Source organism: Malaya genurostris, chromosome 3 (assembly GCF_030247185.1).
Source record: "Malaya genurostris strain Urasoe2022 chromosome 3, Malgen_1.1, whole genome shotgun sequence".
Lineage (NCBI taxonomy): Eukaryota > Metazoa > Arthropoda > Insecta > Diptera > Culicidae > Malaya > Malaya genurostris.
Genome location: NC_080572.1, coordinates 128,795,470 through 128,816,633, shown reverse-complemented (window position 1 = coordinate 128,816,633; position 21,164 = coordinate 128,795,470). Strand labels below are relative to the sequence as shown.

The window sequence follows — 21,164 nt, the reverse complement described above, 5'->3', positions numbered from 1 at the left end:
TCATAGTAGTATCTGCAACGGTTTTAGTGTTACAGCTATTTTTAAAGAGCACCTTAGAGTCCTCAAAAAATCAGATTTTTTTGCACTAGCATTTATATTTTTCGCTTTTCGTATAGGTATCTTTGAACATCTTTTAGAGTTTGTTAAAACCAATTTTTTAATGATTGGCGTGTTCAAGTAGCGTTTTCTGAACCGAAGTTATGAGCAAAACTAGTTCAAAAACAGGTTATTTTTAAACTGCTATATCTAACATTGAGGAAAACGAAAACAATCCGTTTCTTGTATTTGACAAAAAATATTTTCGAGCATGTTTATAAAAAAAGGCGGAGGAGATATTTTTTAAAATTTTTTTAAATTATGTTCATACATTGGATTTTTTCATTGAAAAATATTCGTATCAGTCATTTATTAGCTATATAAGGTATTTTTGTCTTCTAAAGTGTCAAATTAATTCAAGTGCATATTCGGGAAGAAATCGTTCTGCATCTTCGGGGAATGCAGAATGGTGTCGCTTTTGTAAAATCTCTAAGGCCTCTCGGTGGTTGGAGGTTTTATCAACCGTGCATTTTGGCGAGGATGATTTATTTCTTTATGTTTTGTGCTGTTTTCTCACCTCACCCAATTCTCAATTCCCTTCCATGTTCCTTTTATCCTTCCCTTCCCATCAGGAAGTTGATGAGAAGCTACGCAAGGCACGAATCTCCAAATAACTAGGGGAACATGCCACTTGAGCCAATTAGTTCTGATAACATAGGTGCAGGGTTTCATTCAGTAAAAAGCATTCAATCGAAGAGGTTGTTTTTCGAGACGAAGACAACTTTAAGCTGCGAATAGATTGGTTGGTAGGTGCTAATCGCAAAGGCTGCTGCAAAGCCAATATTCGGGGCGATTCCAGTTTCACAAGTACCTGAAATAGTGGAACTCACTTCACTGAGAAAGATGGCCTAACCGATTTGAGAACTGTTTCAATTTGTAGGTTACACTAGTTCATGCACTAGCTTTCATGTTTTTCAAAAATCAAACAAAACTGTTTGAAGAATACATTTTTATATGGGAATAAGAGAGATATGAGAAAGGCATCATTACACAACTACGTGGAAAAAAACAAGTTTTACTTAATTACGTATGATTTTTGTGCTAAATTCAGAATTCTACTTTTTCTAAATTGTTTACTAATAGAAAATTCAAATAATTTTCGAATTCTATACATTCCGAAATAATTCTAAGTTTGTGATATTTAAATTCTAATATTCTATCGATTATACTTGATGTCGTTTAGGATAGCGGAAAATTTAAGATATATTTTTTAGTTCTTAATTGCTAGTAAAACAAAAATCAAGCAATATTTTTTTTTAATTTTAGTTGTTTTTTTTGACCATGGGTTAGTATATGGAATTCGTATAAATTTACGTTCTATTTCTTTTTGTACAAAGCCATTGAAATAATTTAAAATTTTCGTGTTGTCACAAAATTTATTTTATTAATAGAAACAAATTCTACGTCTCTTTGAAACAGATGAAATCAAAACGGATTTCAATATTTTCACTTTGATTTGCAGAAACGTTGGAACGCAATAGATATCAGAAATTTTGAAATTTCCGATCTTCTACCGATTTTCTGAGATTTTACGGAAAACCTGAAACAAAAAAACCTAATTTTAGTAGTTAACAATTCCGTTTGGGTTGTGCATAAAAATTTTTTAGATCTTTTGTCCAATACAAAAACATTATTATTTTTAGAGTTTAGGTATATGTACCAAAATTTTTAAGATTTTCAGTGAAATCCAAGTTTCAGTTTTTTTGTAAATTTTGTTCATAAAAAATTTCCAACTTAAATAATAAAAAAATATATGTCATAAAATTTCAAAGTTTTGATTTGTTTTTTTTTTGGCAAAATTTTCCCAATAATAGAAATTTCCTGTATTTGTACCAAATTTCTTGAGATTCTTTGAACGGATATATAATTTTGATCAACAATACATTGTTTCTGGTAATGATTCCAATATTCTGAATCAAAAAAATGTACATGTCATCGCTTTAATTTTTTAGTTATATACAAACATGTGAAAAAAATTGACAAATTCATATATATTTATAAATTCATCGATTGTTTAATGTTTTCTTTTGATTGTGCAGGAAAGGTAGTTGAGCGAAAATTGTAGCTGGTATCACTAGCAATCGAATGATGTATAAAAATATATAGGTCATCGCTTTGAATTTCGAGATATTTACGATCATAGTAAAAAGTCTCATCTTTTCTTAGGTCATCAATCTACAGTTTTCATTATAACTTTGGGTAGACAACCCCTATTTTTAGTTTTTTTTCAGTGCATTGTATTTGTGGAAGTAGTACCTTTCCAATGGTGAACAAATTTTGAAGATCGGTTGACTAACAACAAAGTTATGACTCGGTAAAGTTGAAGTATTCAATATTTTCTATGCGACGTTTATGCCAAAGGAAAGAAAATTGGAAAGCAGATAGGGCATATTAGGCGCGTGAAAAAAACTTGGAACGGGAAAAATCAAATTTTCATTGGTTTTCCTTTGCCAATCGTCAGCTACAAAGTTTTGGAATCAATCTACGAACTTCACAAAATTCGAGGGTGTAAAATTTATTAAGATGCGTTGAAAAACAGCTGAGCTATGACAGCTCAAAGTTACCGTTCCAACTTTTTTTGAGGCTTGGTATTTGGAGTGTTAATATACACCAACAGGCAAGCCAATACTATATCTGTACTCTCTAATGTACCATATGTAGGACCTAGCCAGCTTAGGATTTTTAATTCTTCTTCCACCAATAACGAACCGAACAATCAATTCACTCCTCTGTTAGTTGCACCCGTAGCAGATCAAATACATGATAGTAGAAATTGGTATTATATCACTAGATTCTTGCCTAGCGAAACAGTTCAGAATATTACACACTATGTACAAACTAGAATTAGATGTGACAGCAATTCGATCCATTGAGCAAAACTCGTACACCAGAATAACGATCGGCCGCTTTCTTTTGTATCGTTCAAATTAAGTGTTCCTAGTGAATTCGAAAATTTAATTTCTTCGCCCGACTTCTGGCCATCCGGAGTGACAATTGCTCCTTTTTTAGAGCAACCGGTCTTCCGCAGACCGAACCCGTCTCATCCCTCATCTCGACTACAAAACTTTTACAGCAACATTCAAGTTCAATCGCCACGATCATACGCAACGATGCCTCTATCGATTCGTCGCCCGTACCCTCGCTCCCCAGTGATGCGGCAACAAATGCCGTTGCGGTATCAAGCACAACAAAGTCAAACTTTAGTTTAGAATTTTTTTTATCAAAACATCGGAGGAATGAATAGCAATCTTAATCAATATCGTCTCTCTTGTGCAGATAGTGTATACGATTTATACATATTCACCGAAACTTGGCTGAATGATAATACTCTATCGAAACAAATATTTGGAGGTGCTTATTCGGTTTACAGGCAAGATCGAAACGAACAGAATAGCATTAAAAAAAGCGGTGGTGGCGTTATGATAGCCTGCCGCTCAAACTTCCATTCTCGCTTGCTACCTGGTCTAGATTATGCTAATGTTGAACAGTTATGGATAGCCCTTTCGCTGAAAATCTACACACTTTATATCTGCGTGATTTATATACCACCTGATCGCGTTGGCGACATGGGATTAATTGAACAGCATTTGAATTCTCTCTCTTCAATTTCAAACCAAATGACACTGAATGATAAAATTGTTATACTGGGAGACTTTAATCTATCCAGTATTAAATGGGTTCGCTCTGCCGCTAATCATCTGTTTCCCCACGCTGAGTCTTTGAACAATGAATTTTGTCACAGGTTACTGGATGAATATACAGGGTCCGGCACTCGAAGTGTAACCAATTAAAAAGGCCCTAAATTCAGTTTGGAAATTTACTTTTACTTAATTCAAAGTACAAAGTGTGTAAAAATAATACAAAATTCAGAATCAATTCACTTTTGCTCGATATGACCACCTTTTGCCTTGACTATGGCCTTGAGACGATCAAAAACGAATCGCAAGCTGCCCGAATGTGACTTGCAGGTATTTTGGCCCACTCGCGGACAATAACTTTTTTCAGCGCCTCGAGACTGGTGTATCTTTTAGTTCGGGCTTTGCTCTCCAAAATGGCCCAAAGAGAATAATCCATTGGTTTCGCATCTGGTGAATTCGAGAGCCATTGTGTGGACGTGATGAAGTTCGGAACGTTGTTTTTCAGCCATTCTTGGTTCACTCGAGCTTTGTGAGACGGTGCCGAGTCCTGCTGAAACGTCCATGGTCTGCCACCGAAATGTTTGTCTGCCCACGGCTTCAAAACAACCTCCAGAATACTTTCCCGATAATATGTCGCATTTACCTTGACGCCAGGCTCGAAGGTCTGAAGTTGGTTACACTTCGAGTGCCGGACCCTGTAACATTGCTGGACTAGTGCAACTGAATGAGCAGTACAATAGCAACAATCGCCTTCACGATCTCTGCTTCACCAGTCAGGAGCTATCAAATTTTGGCCTAGTCGTTGTAGCACCTGAACCACTCGTTAAAATTTGCCGTCATCATCCGCCTCTCCATATCTCTATAACGGAATCTTCACCGCTATTTTTTAAGCGTAATTCGGATTCAATATTCTACGATTATAAAAATGGAAACTTCGAGGCAATGAACAGATTTTTATCATCATTAGATTGGAGCTTGCTACTATCTGACAACGATTGCAACACCGCTGCTTCGGTTTGGACAAACATTGTTTTGTACTCAATCGACCAGTTTGTCCCAAAGAAAACTTGTCGTCAGCCAGCTCATCCTCCTTGGTCGAATCCGCTTCTGAAACGATTTAAACGTGTAAAAAGATCAACCTTGAAAAAACTTACTAAGCATCCGTCACTTCAATTAAGATCACATTACGTATTCGTACATAATCGATATAAACGGCTAAATAAGGCGCTCTATTATGATTATCAACGCAGCATCCAGAACAATCTTAAAACTAATCCTAAACGTTTCTGGAATCATTTCAACGACCAGAGAAAGGAATCTGGATTACCAACTCACATGTCCTTTGGTGAATTGAATGCATCGACCTCTGCTGATATTAGCAATTTATTCCGTATTCAATTTAGTAGTGTTTTTTTCCGATGAAACTTGAACTACACAACAAATTCTAAGGGCTGCCAGTAACGTTCCACTCCGTTCATCGATTGGTCCTCACCCTAGGATTACGACTGCTGCCGTTAACAATGCGTGTTTAAAGCTGAAACCATCTTCAAGTGCAGGTCCTGATGGTATACCGTCACTAGTGTTAAAAAAAAGCTCTAGAAGCCTTCTTGTACCACTGACGATGCTGTTTAATATCTCTCTTCAACGTGGAATTTTTTCCAGAGTCATGGAAGATTTCTAATATTTTTCCTGTTTACAAGTAAGGCGACAAATCCCACATTTCAAACTATCGAGGAATTGCCGCTTTATGTGCCGTATCAAAACTATTCGAAATAATAGTACTAGATTTTATAGTTCACAACTGCTCCAATTATATATGTGATACTCAACATGGGTTTATGCCAAAACGATCTACGTCCACAAATCTCGTTTCATATACGTCTTATATCATTCGTTCATTGCAAGCACAACATCAAGTAGACGCTATTTATACGGATTTCTCCGCAGCTTTCGACAAGATTAATCACCAGATAGCAGTTGCCAAGCTCGATAGGCTAGGATTCAGCGGATCATTCCTTAATTGGCTTGAATCATACCTGACGGGTCGCAGTATGTCAGTGAAAATAGGTGACTGTGTCACTTCATCATTCATCGCAAGCTCCGGAGTCCCCCAAGGAAGCCATCTGGGGCCGTTCATATTTCTTATATATCTCAACGATTCGAATTTTTCGTTGAAGTGCATGAAGCTATCTTTCGCCGATGATTTTAAGCTATTTCATCTCATCAAGAATCCTGATGACACCGGTTTCTTGCAGTCTCAATTAAATGTATTTTTGAATTGGTGCAACGTTAACAGGATGGTGCTAAATGCATCAAAATGTTCCATCTTTTCTTTTTTTCGAAAAAGAACAACGATTACGTATGATTATACTATTTCGCAAACCATCCTAAAACGGGAGTCAACAATCAAGGATTTAGGAGTGCTACTGGATTCTATACTTAATTTCAAAGATCATGTAGAATATACAATCTCTAAAGCATCTAAGATGTTGGGACTCATTTTTCGCATTGCAAAAATTTTTGACAACATATATTGTTTGAAATCGTTATATAGCGCATTAGTTCGCTCGACCCTTGAGTACGCTGTCGTTGTTTGGGCACCGTATTATCAAACTGATAAGCTGCGAATTGAAGCTGTTCAGCGGAAATTTGTTCGTTTCGTTTTGCGCCGTCTGCCATGGAGAGATGCATCAAATCTTCCAAGCTACGAAAATCGATGTAGACTCATAAATCTCGATTTGCTATCTGTTCGCCGGGGTACCATCAAAGCTGTTTTCGTTGCGGACTTAATCCAATCCCGGATTGACTGCACTGATCTCCTACAACTGCTAAATTTTGACATCCATCGTCGTAATTTGCGATTCAATCCTTTTCTCCGAGTTCCTCGCGCTAGAACTAACTACGGTTTCAATGAACCAGTCTCTAGTATGTGTCGCTTATTCAATAGTTGTTCTAACGAGTTCGATCTTCATTTACCTCGAAATACTGTCAAAAACTTATTTATTGGGTTCTTTTCCAGCTAACTTTATTAGTTTTACTATTCGAATACCGTTTAAACATACATGACTAACGTTAGCGTTGAAGTTTTTGATTAGGATAGTGATAGCACAAGGTAAGATAAGATGATTGCCACCTGTCAGATTAGGATTTGTCTGGAACCGTTAATATTTTATTCTCATTCAACCCCTATTTCGTCTCTCCATCATCTTCATTTGAAACTAACTAAATTCGCTCGCCTAAATTAACCTGGTCGTTATTTCCTCTTTTTTCTGTCTTCCACCATCCATTTTGATCAATAATTAGATCTACATGTCGATTCTAACCTCGTCGTTTTTTTCCTATCTTCCACCATCTTTTTGATAACTAATTAGATCTACCTGCTGATTTCAACCCCTTCGTTCGTTTTCGCTCGTTTAGCACCCCCTCCACCAACCCTTGTTATCAATTTACCCAACCACTTTTCTCCTCTCTCTCACCTTCTAAGTAAGAGTACTAATACTGCTATACTTGGTGTCATCAACTAGTTATAGTGTTATAAATTTAGTTTTAACTGTTAGTTTTAATTGTAGTGTTAGGCCTAATGGTATCTGTTGGATCATTGTAATCTGTTGATACAAATGATGAGGAGGTTTTATGCCTGTTGGAGAGAGAGCTTGATAACTTTCATCTCCACCGGGCTTTTCCCTGCTCCAAATAAATAAATAAATAAATTGGACAAATTTTAAATGGCGACACAAAAATACAAAGTTAGGTTTCAATGGAAGAATTATTCCTTCAATTCTGTTGCCTTTTAAAAAAATACTTTGACATCCTGCCGAGTAGCCTTTTGGCAGTTGACCGCAACTATAACCGTGAAGTAATAATTCCTTTCAACATTTTTTCAGCTTTTACGCCAATAATACCTTACCTAACAGCTATAGGCCTGGGGTGTTCTATGCTGTATCAAGCATATGTCTCCACATAACTCGGTCCATGGCTGCTCGTCGCTAGCCACTCAAGGCACGCTAATGATGCTCTTTCTTTTTAGCCACGAGCATATTGGTGTAGAAACACACATCTGGGAGGCATTGGATAAATTGGCGATCATCGGTGCCACGTTTGTTTGAAGCTGGTCAATCTGAATAGTGGCTTTGGCATTCCCATCTTGCAGATCGCCAGCCGTAGAAGGAGCTTATTTAAGAATTTGATATGAGAAATATATTTGACGTCATCGATTTTCTTGTAGATACGTTATGTATTCGGTTATGTAACAATTTTTGCGTTCAGTTTAAAAAAATGTTTCAACATTTGTAGTCATACGACGTCGCGAAGTTCAACTCCAAAGTCTTTTGACTATTATTTTCGGGGATCTGGATGGCAAAAATAATTTTTGTGCACCGACTAACAAAATCTTTAAATTAGATCAATTCGCTTTTAAAGAACTCGCTCTTCTTTAAATCGTAATTTCTAAAATCAAAATACAATTCATGGAATAAATGGATCTTTCAATATGCAAATCATTCGTAATTCGGTATTTAAAGTGATTGCATAGTAGGGTTGATAAATTCAATTAGTATCGTTTATTTATAGTAGGGTTATTGTAGGAATAGTCATCTCATCATTAGAGTCGTCATGTTAATTTGCGGACTAGTCGACTCTCAATCAACGAATTGTGGTAAAATTGAATGCGATGTCTATGCTTCGACTGTAAGAAACAATACCCAAGAAAAAATAGTTTGACAATTATGCGATATTGTTGTTATAGCCACGAGAAAACTCGAAGCAAATTTTCTTCTAACTCGTAGAGTCGTGTAGCTCTCAAACAGAGACAGTAGATAACACTCTAACTCATGGTTTTAGTATATGAGATGATTACTGAAGCTGAATTGAATGGTGGTATCTTCATCGAATTTCTACATGCGGAAAACGAAAACACAAAACATCTACTCGCCAAACCCGTTCTGAAAATACCCATAACTTTATATCTCACTGTATGGAAAAAATCAGTATTTACGAAAATCGAACTATTACTACATTGAATTTATCAGATTTATTAACCTAGAACTAATTCCTAATAATACTTTAATGGCTTACAGAAACCACGAAAAAATATATGTTTGATTTGTCTATTCCTAAGTAGCCCACAAACTGTGTCGAAGACACTCTTCAAAACAATTCGCATTCCTAGTTACAAATGCTTAGAAATTCATATACTCACTAACGCTAGAACTTAAATACACTTTTCCAAAGAAACCGTTCAACCAAATCTGCATAATTTTGAGTCGCAGGACTACTTCTGCATCAAATGATCATAAATTATAATTCTACACAAGAACTAAAAAGTACGGGTGTGTAATGTCAGAGACATAACTGGATGTCGTGAATACGAATATGACACGCTTTATTTATGCTTCCGAATTCGAATTGGTAGTTCATCGATTGTTTGAATTGTGCAACTTTCCCCTCTTTCATTACTAGAAATTTAAACGATGCGCCTAGACTAAATTACAGATTAGTTACATTAAACATTCTGAAACGCACTTAAATACTATGAAATAAGCAGTATAGTTCTTTATAATAAAAAAATGGTGACGATTTGAGTTAGTTCAGCACACAGACTCTGAATTCTAAACCCATATTCCAGAACTAAGCTCTAAAACATGAAGACGATTTTTCGCCATGACTACCAGAATGGGTTTTATAGAGCACAGTAAAGTAAATTTCCGCATAATTATTTAGGAGTATTATTATGGTTCTAAAAAGAACCGAATAGAAGAAGTCTGGAATAAAGAACTGGATCCTGAGTTCAAGAACTAAATTTAGAACCAATAACAGACTCAGAATCCAGTTTCAATTCTAGAATTGCAATTTCGAAACTCAAATTAGTTCCGGAATACAGTTCCAGAATCCAGTTTCAGCACGCAGGCTCTGAATTCTAAACCTATATTGCGGAACTAAAATCTGAAAATTGAACTTCTCGTTACGACTACCGAAAACCAAATGATGGCAGGTGCTCTCTCCGTCGCTGATGGTTTAACTCCCGCGATGGCAGTCTGCTCGCCTTGAAGGCCAGCAAGCGAATGAGAGTTGCGACCTGAGCGTTTGAGGTTTTAACAACGCAGAAGGCGCTCTCTCCGTCGCTGCTGGTTTAACTCTCGCGATGGCAGTCTGCTCGCCTTGAAGGCCAGCAAGCGAATGAAAGTTGCTATCTGAGCGTTTGAGTTTTTAACCACGCAGAAGGCGCTCTCTCCGTCGTTGCTGGTTGAAGGTTTACTCCCACGACGTCTGCTTCCATCGAACGCACGAAAAGAAATGATCGATTTTCATTTTTTTTTTTTTTTTTTTTTGCATAAATATCTGTTTATTAATCTTATTTTTGTGTATTACATCAACATTTTACAGTACAAGTGTTTTGACCCTTTGGCCTTTCATCTTTGTTGTTCATACGATTCGTTATTAATATTAGGTGTTTTAGTTACTCTTGTTTTACATACTAATGTTTAATCATAATATTTATTTTAATTATTTATAAAATGTCTACCTACTTATAACTATCCTTAACCTAATACGTACAAATTTTGAATTATTTGTATTTCAGAGATTGAGCACCTCTCTTCAAATTTCGTGCAGTATTGTTCGAATTTTTGTTCTAGTATATCCAGTGAGGCCATCTCATGTACTTCACTAGTTCTTGTCCAAGGGGGTAGATTTAGAATCATCTTTAAGATCTTACTTTGAATGCGCTGAAGCCTAAGTTTGTGTGTTCGTGCACAGCCCCGCCAAACAGGGATTGCGTATTCAATTGCGGGGTAGATGATTTGTTTATAGACAGCCATCTGATTTTTCAGGCATAGTTTAGATGTTCTACAAATCAGCGGATACAGAGACCTAATGAGTATGCTGCATTTTTGCACGATTTTGTCAACATGTGACCTGAATATCAGATGTCTGTCAAAGGTGAGTCCTAGATAGATAACTTCATCGGACCATTGAATGACCTCATCACCGAATCGTATTCTGCATTCGTCTGATGGAACAAGTTTTGGAGATCTTGAATGTGGAAACAAGATGACCTGAGTTTTTGCTGCATTGATCACAATTTTCCAGCTTGTAAAATATTCCGTTAAAGCGTCCAGACCTGTCTGTAGTTTATTTTTCAGAGCATTAATGACACGACCTTTGTAAAGAATGGCAGTATCATCAGCAAATTGTGACAGAACACCACCACCTGGAAGAGGTGGGATGTCTGATGTGAAAATGTTGTATAGAATGGGACCTAGGATACTTCCCTGGGGTACACCAGCAGGAATAGTAAATCTTTCTGAAAGTGCATTATTCAGAGAAACCTGGAATGCTCTATCTGCAAGATAATTTTTGATAATTTTAATAAGATACATGGGAAAAATATACCGATGCAGTTTAAACACCAGGCCATCGTGCCACACATTATCGAATGCCTTTTCAATATCCAATATTGCCATGGCAGTCGTTTTGGACTGATTTGTTTTGCTGGATGACGTTGTTAACCCTTGTGAGCTGGTGGATGGTGGATCTTCCTTTCCGGAACCCAAACTGTTCTTCCAGAAATATATCCTGTTCATCTGCAAAAGCAAGAATTCGCCTTTGTATTGACTTTTCAAACAGCTTGGATAGGGCAGAGAGTAAGCTGATGGGCCGATAGCTCTTGGAAAAGGAAGGATCTTTCCCCGGTTTCAAAACTGGGATAACTTTAGCTAACTTCCACATTGAAGGGAAGTAACCAAGCTCCCAGCACCTGTTAAAAATTTTAGCTAAGAAGACAAATGAGCGAATACTCAAATGTTTCAGCTCAATGTTGAATGTGTTGTCGAAACCGGGGGCCTTCATATTTTTGGATTTTTTCACAAAAGCCATCAGCTCATTCGCAGTGACTCTACTTTCCTCAGGAACCAAGCTGTCTGATTGGTCAACCTCAGCTACGCTATCAGCAACGGCTCTTTCATATGGACTAACAATGTTAAGTCCTAAATTGTGAGAACACACAAACTGCTGGCCTAGCGCATTTGCCTTCTCTACTGGTGTGATTAAAGGTATTCCTTCAGCTGCGTCCTGGGGTGACATCAGAGGAGGAATAGGCTTCGGTTTTTTCTTAAGCACCTTCGTTAAGGACCAGAAGGGCTTTGAATGTGGGAGAATTACTCGAAGCTTTTGCTGGAAGTTCCTGTTGCGAAGCTCAGATATCCTTTCCTGGATTATCCTAGTTAAGTTGTTATAAGTAGTCTTCCTATCTAGAATGCCAGTTCGTTGATACTGCCTCCAGTAGATATTCCGAAGTCGGATGAGTTTCTTGGTGACACTGTCGATTTGAAGAGAGGAACTCGGCATATGTTGTACTGGAACCGTCCTATCACGAGCGACTGTGATTGAATGCTGGAAGGAAGATAGGGCTGCATCGATTTCCATCGGGGAATCAAGTGGCAAATCGATATTAATAAGTTGGTCGGCGATATGTTGAAATTGGACCCAATCGGTGCGATAATAGTTCCTCCGAGGTTGAATAGGCACTGTTTCTGGTGAAGATCCCAACGTCAATATTACTGGAAAGTGGTCGGAAGAGAGCTCGTTGAAGACAACCGGAGAGCTGTCTATGGCGATGTTGCTGATGAATATATCCAAAATGGAATGAACTCCCGATCTGGAAAGTCGCGTTGGTTGATCCGGAGCGAAGATGTTGTATTGTCCAGCTTCGTAATCTTCGGCAAGTACGAATCCGTTTCGATTCTGTCTTCTGTTTCCCCACAGCTCATGCCGTGCATTCAGGTCCCCAGCAATGATGAATTTGTTCTGTCGTCGAGTGAGCATAGCCAGATCTCGCTTCAATGATGCACACGTACCATCTCGAAGATTGGTTTGTTTGGGGCAGTACGCTGCAATGATGATGATGGGTCCCATCGTCGTTGTAATCTCAATTCCGATGGCTTCTATGAGTTGCAATTTAAAGGCTGACAGAAGCCTGTGCTGAATGGATCGTTTAACGGCAATGGCAACTCCCCCTCCTCTGGTAGTTGTCCTGTCGAGCCTGTGAATCCTGTAATTGGAAATAAAAATAGAAATTTCAGGTTTAAGATGAGTTTCAGTTAAAATAGCAATATCGGCATTCTTCTCTTGAAGAAAGTCGGACAATTCAGCAGTTTTGCTCCTGAGTGAGCAAGCATTCCAATTTACTATAACCAACTCATTATATTGCATATTCGATGATGAATTTGCCTAAGGCGTTGATTTGATCTAACCGCGTTCTGCAGTTTCGTAGTTTTGTTGTCATTGTTTCAAAAATGACGATCAGTTGTTCAGCAGAGAATAAATCACCAGAGTCATCCTTTGCTTGTGGTTGATTATTGCCCCATCCAGGAGGGATTCTTGAGGAAGATTCTTTTTGGGATCCAGAGGCTGAAGTCTTTGGATTGCTGCGAGGAAGTGGCGGCAAATTCGGAATATCCCTCTTCGGTGGGAGCCGTGGGAAATTAATTTCATCCTTCTGTGGAACATTCTTGTGCGTTGATTGTTTACGGGATGCCTGTTGTCGAATTTTTGTGAACTCAGCACGTTTGGGACACGATTTGCTAGTAGATGGATGGTCGCCATCACAGTTCACACATTTTACAGCGATGTCATCTAGTAGGCAATCGTTGGTATTGTGTGGTTCGGCACATTTCCCGCACCGACTTTTCATGTGGCAATTCCTCGCTCCATGGCCGTAGTTCAAACAGTTCGTGCACTGTGTGACATCCCGATGTACCGGTTTATACTTTTGCCATTCGATGATTATGTGAAATAACGATTTAATCGTTTTCAATTGACTCATGGTGATGGAGCCCTTCTCCAGATGAATCAGGTACAGTTGATCTCTAAACTTTTTGTCCGTATTATGGCGCTTCATTTTAAATACCATCAAAGGCTTTAGTCCAGCCTCCGACAGTGCCTGCTTTAGTTCGGCTTCCATCATGTCGGGTAGTCCTCGAATTACAACCTTCATAGGTTTGTTGGCGGCAATATCGTGTGTGAAGTATTCCGCTTTTGTCTGCTTCAGATAGCATTCCACTCCTTTGTAGTGGTTCAAAGCCGGAACAGTTATTTTGTAGCCTTCAGTACATAAACGGATTGTTGCCTGTAGTCCTTTGCTGATCAGTGTGTTGAAATCCGAGCGTAGAGTTGGTGGGAAGCCCTTCAGGTAGAAAGGCGGCATTTTTTCCTTCTTCTGCAGTTCCTCTTCGACATCTACTGGCAGATCAGCATATTGGTTTTTACTCAGCAAACGGTCGTTTACCTGTACATCACTTGGCTTCAGACGCTTAGCATCCTTTGGATCCTTCTCGGATCTATGGCGGTTTTTACCCATAGCTTGGGTAGGTAGACAACTGCGAATAAAAAATAAAACAAAATCGAAATTAGTCGTAGTAGGTTATTCGTCTATCCACATCGAGTGTTAGATGACGAATTATGATCGATTTTCACCACGGTTCTCCTTTTATACGCATTCAGTTGAAGATATGTGCCTGACTACCTCAAAATTGTCGTCCTTGCGCGAAAAACCCAAGCGAAAGTAAAGAGTTTTCCGCATTATTTTGAAATTTTGAGAAAACTTAATTTTTGAGTTGTTTGTGGTTATCTCACACTGTTCAAAATATTATCCTAAATTCCTGATCATATTTTTGATGAAATGGTGAAAGAATTATGTTGCTACCATTAATACAAGTCGAGATATTCACGATTAAGTTCTGCCCATTCTTCCATATGGCTAATTTTGAAAAGGCACCCCATAGTAAAGTAAGTCGTATTCACGACAAAATTTACTGATGACATTACGGTTCTCTCTGTGGTCAGAAGCGAAATAATCGCTCATTATCCCAATTAGCGTCGTGCCAAGAAATCGTTTGGTTTGGGTTTGTACTGCGGCTTCCAGAATCGAACAAACGAGGAAGTCATATTCTACCAGCAGGGGGAGTTCTTCCATTGAATTTAATACACTTGAAATATTACGTTGGTATTCAATCTAGTCAAATTTTTTTGTTAAATCATATGGAATAATGATGAAATTAGCAATGCATTTGTTACTGCTAATTGAGATGATGGTTGGCAAATGATCGCTACCGTGTAAATCAGGAAATGTTTTCCAGGTGCAATCTAGTCGTTTTAAAGTCGAGCAGAGAGATAAATCTAATGCACTAATTGTCGCAAATATTAAATATTAAAGATGATCTGAAATTGAATTGAAAATGCGAATTGAAATCTCAATCAATCGTAGAGAAGGGAGGGCTTCTAGCATTTCATGCAGCCGTCGTTGTAGCATTTCAAAAAAGGGGTGGGGGGGGTGGGGTGTGGTTAGGGTCTAACACTTTTGAAAAATCATTTATTGTTTTTTTGTATTTTCTCTTAATAAAACATTTCAAGAATCTTCTGTGAATTTTAAACGCCGAGATGGTATGTAAAAATTTAGATTGGACAGGAGTTGACTGGAATCTATGCGATTCGAGACAATGTCATTTACAAATGAGACCATTGAAAATTCTCTGCGTTCTTTTAATGTTTGAATACTTATTAGCATACAGCGGGCTTTATATGACGGAAGAGGAAGTCTTGTCCAACCTAATTTACGAAGTGCAAATAACAAAAATTGTTTTTGAACTGATTCTATTCGATCTTCCCATGTGATTAAGTAAGGTGACCAAACTAAGCTACAGTATTCTAGTACTGACCGAACATAGGCAATGTATAATGTTTTAATTGTATACGGATCGTGAAATCAGCAACAAAATCGTTTCATGAATCCTTGCATGTTATTGGCTCTGTTTATGATTGTATTATAATGGTCAAAAGTCATTTTAGAATCTAGTATTATTCCTAAGTCCCTAATTCTTTCGCATTTTTGAACTGTTTGACTTCCAAGAATAAGTATCAAGTCAGGTGTATTTCGTTTTTTTACTGAATGTTATTCTACTGCATTTTTTCACATTTAGTTGAAGAAGACTTTTGTTACACCATGTATAAAAAAGAAAGAATTTCTTCTTGATAAACCTTGGCATCCTCACTTTTCTCTTTTTCTAAAAATAGTTTTATATCGTCTGCGTATATTAGAATTTTTATTTTTTTTAAAAGAAAGGAAATGTCGTTAACAAACAAGATAAATAAAAGAGGACCTAAATGAGATCCCTGGAGGACCCCGGAACTGACGTGAATGGGGCTCGACTTTTTACCCTTGAATTTTACAATTTGTTGACGATTTGTTAGATAAGATTCCAACCAATTAAGAAGACCTGGTAAGATTCCCAATTTCTGTAATTTGAACATAAGCATGGGTATGTCAACACGGTCGAATGCTTTGCTGAAATCTGTATAAAGAGCTTCAATGTAATTTCCCTTGTCCTTAGCGGTCAGGGTATAGTGGACGAATTCAAGCAAATTAGTAGTAGTGGAACGTCCTTTGAAAAATCCATGTTGCATGTGAGTAATTCTATTTTTTATTTGACTAAAGAGTTTGGCATTAACGATCGCTTCAAAGAGCTTCGGAATGCAAGAAAGAATAGCAATCCCGCGATAGTTGCATATGTCTGCTTTTTTCCCATTTTTGAAAATTGGTATAAGGAAAGAGTTTTTCCACGTTTCTGGAAAAACTCCAGACTGAAGCGAATTATTAAAAAGCCAGCACAAAGGGGTTGCAAGATCTAATGCTAATTTTTTCATAAATATGGGTGGAATTCCATCAGGTCCGGCACTTTTAGAGACATCTAATTTGTTTAGGGCATCTATTATGTCTAGCACTTCGATTTGATTTACATTAATATCTTCAGTAAACTCTGCAAAGAAATTAAAATATTCACGATCGCGGTCATCTTCAGAAAACTTCGTGTAGATTTGTTGAAAAAATTTAGCGAAAAGATTACAAATTTCTTGTGAGTTATTACCAATGTTTTCCTGTAGATACATTCTTGACGGAAAGTTTTCTGATTTCAATTTGTTTCTAACATAACTAAAGAATTTTTTTGGGCAAGACTTTATTTCCTGTTCAGTTCTTGAGTTATACTCTTTGAATGCAGTATCAATTGCTGAACTTAGTTGGTCACAGATGTGTATGTAATTCGATAAATTGTCACTATTATTTTCTCTTTTGTACTTTTTATGAGCTTTTTGTTTTCGATTTCTTAGGTTTCTAATATGCTCGTTATACCAAACAGGATACTTTGAATTATTTTGTCGCCTAATTTTCTTTAATGGGACATGTTCATTTATTATGTCGTACAGCCGTGCGTAGAAAATATCGACTGAAATTTCGACATTTCTTTCGTTTCTAAGGAGTTCTTGCCAATCTATTTCTCGTAGCTTACGACTAATACTATTATAATTTGCTGAGTGGTAATCGAAAATCTGCTCATACTCATAGTCGTCGGGTCTATTAATCTGATGTATAAATATTGAGAATTCGATTGCTGTATGAAAAGCTTCATTTTTCCACAATGGAGTTGGTGATTCTATTACACAAAAATCATCGTGAATATTAGTAAATAGAAAATCTAAATAACAGTTTTGCTGATTTTTTACATGATTAATTTGATTAAGACCTAAACCGGATATTTTGTCGAATAAGTAATGAAGTGTTTCATTCTCCCCAACGAGAGGTAGTAAAATGCTCTCATTTTCAGCGTCTGGAATAAAGTCGATATTGCGCTGATTAAAGTCTCCATATATATGAACTTTAGCTTCCGATGGAAGCTTAGTCATGATTTCATCAGCAACATGCAGAAACTTTTCATATGTAGCTTTTTGGGCATTGTTAGGAGGAAAATATACTGAAACAAAAATATGTGTTTCACCTGCTAAATGAATTCTTACCCATACGTGTTCAAATTCTTTAAATTTCGTAGTGGTTATCATTTCGGCGTCAAATTCTGCTAAAACAGCAATAAGAACACCTCCCCCCGATTTTTTATCAGATGTATGGAGCTCACGATCGTTTCTAAAAACGTTGTAAATGTTTCCGAAGACTTCCGTGCTGTTAACGCTATCATCCCAACTAGTTTCGGTTGCTAGAATAATTCCATACGAACACCCTAAAATATTTTTATGGATTTCATTAATCTTTAGTGCGCTCTTCATACGGTTAAAATTTTGACAATATGCTACGATTTCTGTCGACGACGATAGATGAGGAGATCTTATTGAACATGATTGTTGACTTATGATAATATTGTCATTATTCTCTTCTTCTGGGTAATGCGTCAAAATTGCCGAAAACACGAATGTTGAGCACGACAGGCCACGCACGTATCAGTTGACGAACATTCAGCAGACATTTGATTCGGCATCGTTAGTTGCAGGTTGTGCTCTCGATAAGGATTAATCGTCGGTCCTCTTTGAAAATTAATTGTAGGTCTGTAATTTGTTGGTGGTCCCGAAAATCGATCCTTAGCTGCAGTAAGAAGTATTCTATCAGGTGGAATATTATTTCGGCTGTTGTTGTAGTTGTTGTTGTTATAGTTAGTGCAATTATTATTCATGTCGTGACTAATAATGTTATTACAATGTCGTTTTGTAGATGAATGATGCGTTGAAAGAGTATTGGATCTGTTATTGTAATTTTTTCTTAAATTTCGCTTTTTGCGCCTTCTTGACTTGTGAGCCTCATTTTGCTGACGTCGGAACCTAGATTGACGTGCGTCGTACTCACTCCAATCAGCTTTCCATACCTTTTTGGTGCCTAATAAACGCCACCCAGAATAGTCGGGTTTTATACAGTTCAATTCGTCATCCAAACTGGGGCATGAGTCAGGTGTCGATGATGATGATACAGCAATTTGGATTCCAGCAATATTTGTTGATAAAGACTTCAACTCCTCTAGAATGTCCAACTCGACCATAGAATTCGGATTGTTAGGTAAACAGGTTGCTGTGTCAAGAGATAGCTGGCTGAGTTGACTTATTTCGTTACTCAGGTCTCGCAAATTTGAAGAAAATTCTGACGTCACGGTTTGCAGTGTCGAAAACACACTTTCCTTTGTCGATTTTAAAGCTGTATCTAGCAGTGCAGTCATGTGATTTTTAATACTTGTCACACTTCCCGGCAAACTGCTATTTTTATTTAGTGCGATCAGCTCATTTTTTATGGTAGTGAGTAAGACTTCTAGTCCGTCAATCGCCTCATGTATTACAGTTGGCTTCTCCTGTTGAAAAGCAAACTTATGCAGCACTTCCGTGTTGGCCTGAAGTTGCTTCTCCAGCAGTTTTTGTTGCTCAACAAGGCTGCTGTAATGCATCTTTACTTGTAGTAATTCTTGACATACCTCGCAACATGGCAGCACATAAGAATTAATATCTGCTTTTTTGTCTCTTTTCCTGAGAGAACCGCGCTGAATGGTAACACCGATGCAGGCCGCGTGAAATTTTCGAGGGCAGCCAACGCATGTCCACATGATTGTGTCGACGGAGGTATCCAGTGCACAAATTTCACAACTCATGTTGATTGCACAACTAAAAACAGTTAAATTAAACAATAAATAATATTTCGCGCGCGGCACTGGGAGCGAATGAAAAACACGTCCGAACTTAACGACGTCTTCCGTAATTGAAGCATGATGCTTCGACAATTCCACTGCAGAACAGTGATTGAATCATTTGCGACGGATGTTAAATTATGCATCAAATGATACAAACCCTGAGAGAATTGGCCATTGAGGTGAAAACTCCTTAAAAAAATTACTAGCTATTGGGAGGAATGCCGTTATGAGGGTCTTTAGTGAATCTGAAATATTGAATGCTTCAAAAATCCATTCTACAATTTTCAAAAACTTCAGTAATCCTGTTGGTAGATGTGAACCAAGTTACCACTGAACTTGGTGTGTGCTGCCTGTACCTGCCAGTACGTACAGCGCTTATAACTCTTGGTGGCGTTTAAATTGAATGCACGCGATATGTATCGTCTCTTTCGATCCTACGCAGCGTTCAAATTCTGGTACCTGATAGATTAGCACTTGGTTGCCTTAGCATCTCTGTGCCCTTGCACCCTTCGTCTTCCCACCTTTATGCGATGACACCTCTGTGACTCGGCACTTCTACGCGTTCACACTTCTGTGTATCTGCACCTCTTTGGGTATGAGCGGGATGGCCTTCGTTGCTAGCTTTGTAGTCGAGGAACACCCCGAATATTGCCTTTGTGATAAGCAGCCGTTAACTCACGAGCCAGTATAACCGAAACACAACCTCTCCTCTTGAATGTTTTTTACCGAATGAGCCATTTGATCTTTGAACTTGGTTTATGTCTCAACAGTAGCACTCAAACGTGCCTAAGTTTTAGAAAATCGGTTCAGCCATTTCTGAGAAAATTGTGTGGTAAAAAAACAACGCACTCTGTCGGTGACGTCACTTATACCATCATATATCCGGAACCAGATGTAACAGCCGTTTGGCCCATAAACTTGATCAATTGTCCAATAGTAACTTTCAAACGAGCCAAAGCTATCTTTGAAAAATATGAGCAGTAATAAAATAACCCGTTTCGTCGGTTACGTCACCGGAACCAGAATTCACAACCATTTGATTTTTGAATATGATTAATGGCTCTATAGTAGCTTTCAAACTAGCCTAAGCTTGTTGAAATCGGCTTAGTCATCTATGAGAAAATTGAGCGGTAAAAAACAACGCGTTTTGTCGGTTACGCCACTTTTACCATCACATCTCCCGAAACAGAACTCTCAGTCATTTGATCTTCGAACTTGCTCAAGGGGTCAACAGTAGCTTTCAAACGAGTTCAATGTTGTTGCAATCGGTTCAGCTATTTTTGAGAAAATTGAGCGGTAATAAAACAATGCGTTTTGTCGTTTACGTCACTTGTACCGTTATATCACCGGAACCGGGAGTCACAGTCATTTGATCTTCAAATTTAATAAATGGTCAAACGATTTCAATAAGCTTCAAACGAGTTGAAGCTTATTGAAATCGGTTTAGCCATCTCTGAGATCTCATCGAGCTGAGTCGAATGGGGGGTAAAATGAATGATATTAACAATAAAATTTCGTCTCCCTAAAAGTTATAAATATTTCGACAAATAAGGTTTCCGCGCGAAATATAATTCAAAAAATTGTACTACTTTTTGCCCACAGTAGTATAACACTATGGGTTTCCGAGGCTCCTTTTGAAAGTCGGGTTTTCCTGCAATGCTATTACTTTTTTATAGAGAAAGGCAAAAAGCTTACGTGCGCACTAATTGTCACTTCTCCCCTACTCAATAGTAAACTACATTTACTGAGCTGTTGATTTTCATTAAGTCAATATTGTGTTGAATGCGGTTTACTTAATTTTAGATTATTGATCTCTTTGTTTTTTTGACGACAATGGGAACAATGTATAAATAAACAGATTTGAAACCAAACATTAGAAAACTAATCAAATTTATGACATTTTCTAGATGTTTAGCGTTATGATTAT

General features: G+C 37.6%; 1 protein-coding gene across 5 annotated transcripts in view; it reads right to left on the bottom strand.

Annotated features, from left to right (window-relative positions):
* Window positions 1–21,164, bottom strand: part of LOC131434914 (uncharacterized) — a 100,259-nt gene that overhangs the window by 60,382 nt on the left and 18,713 nt on the right. The window lies entirely within an intron of this gene.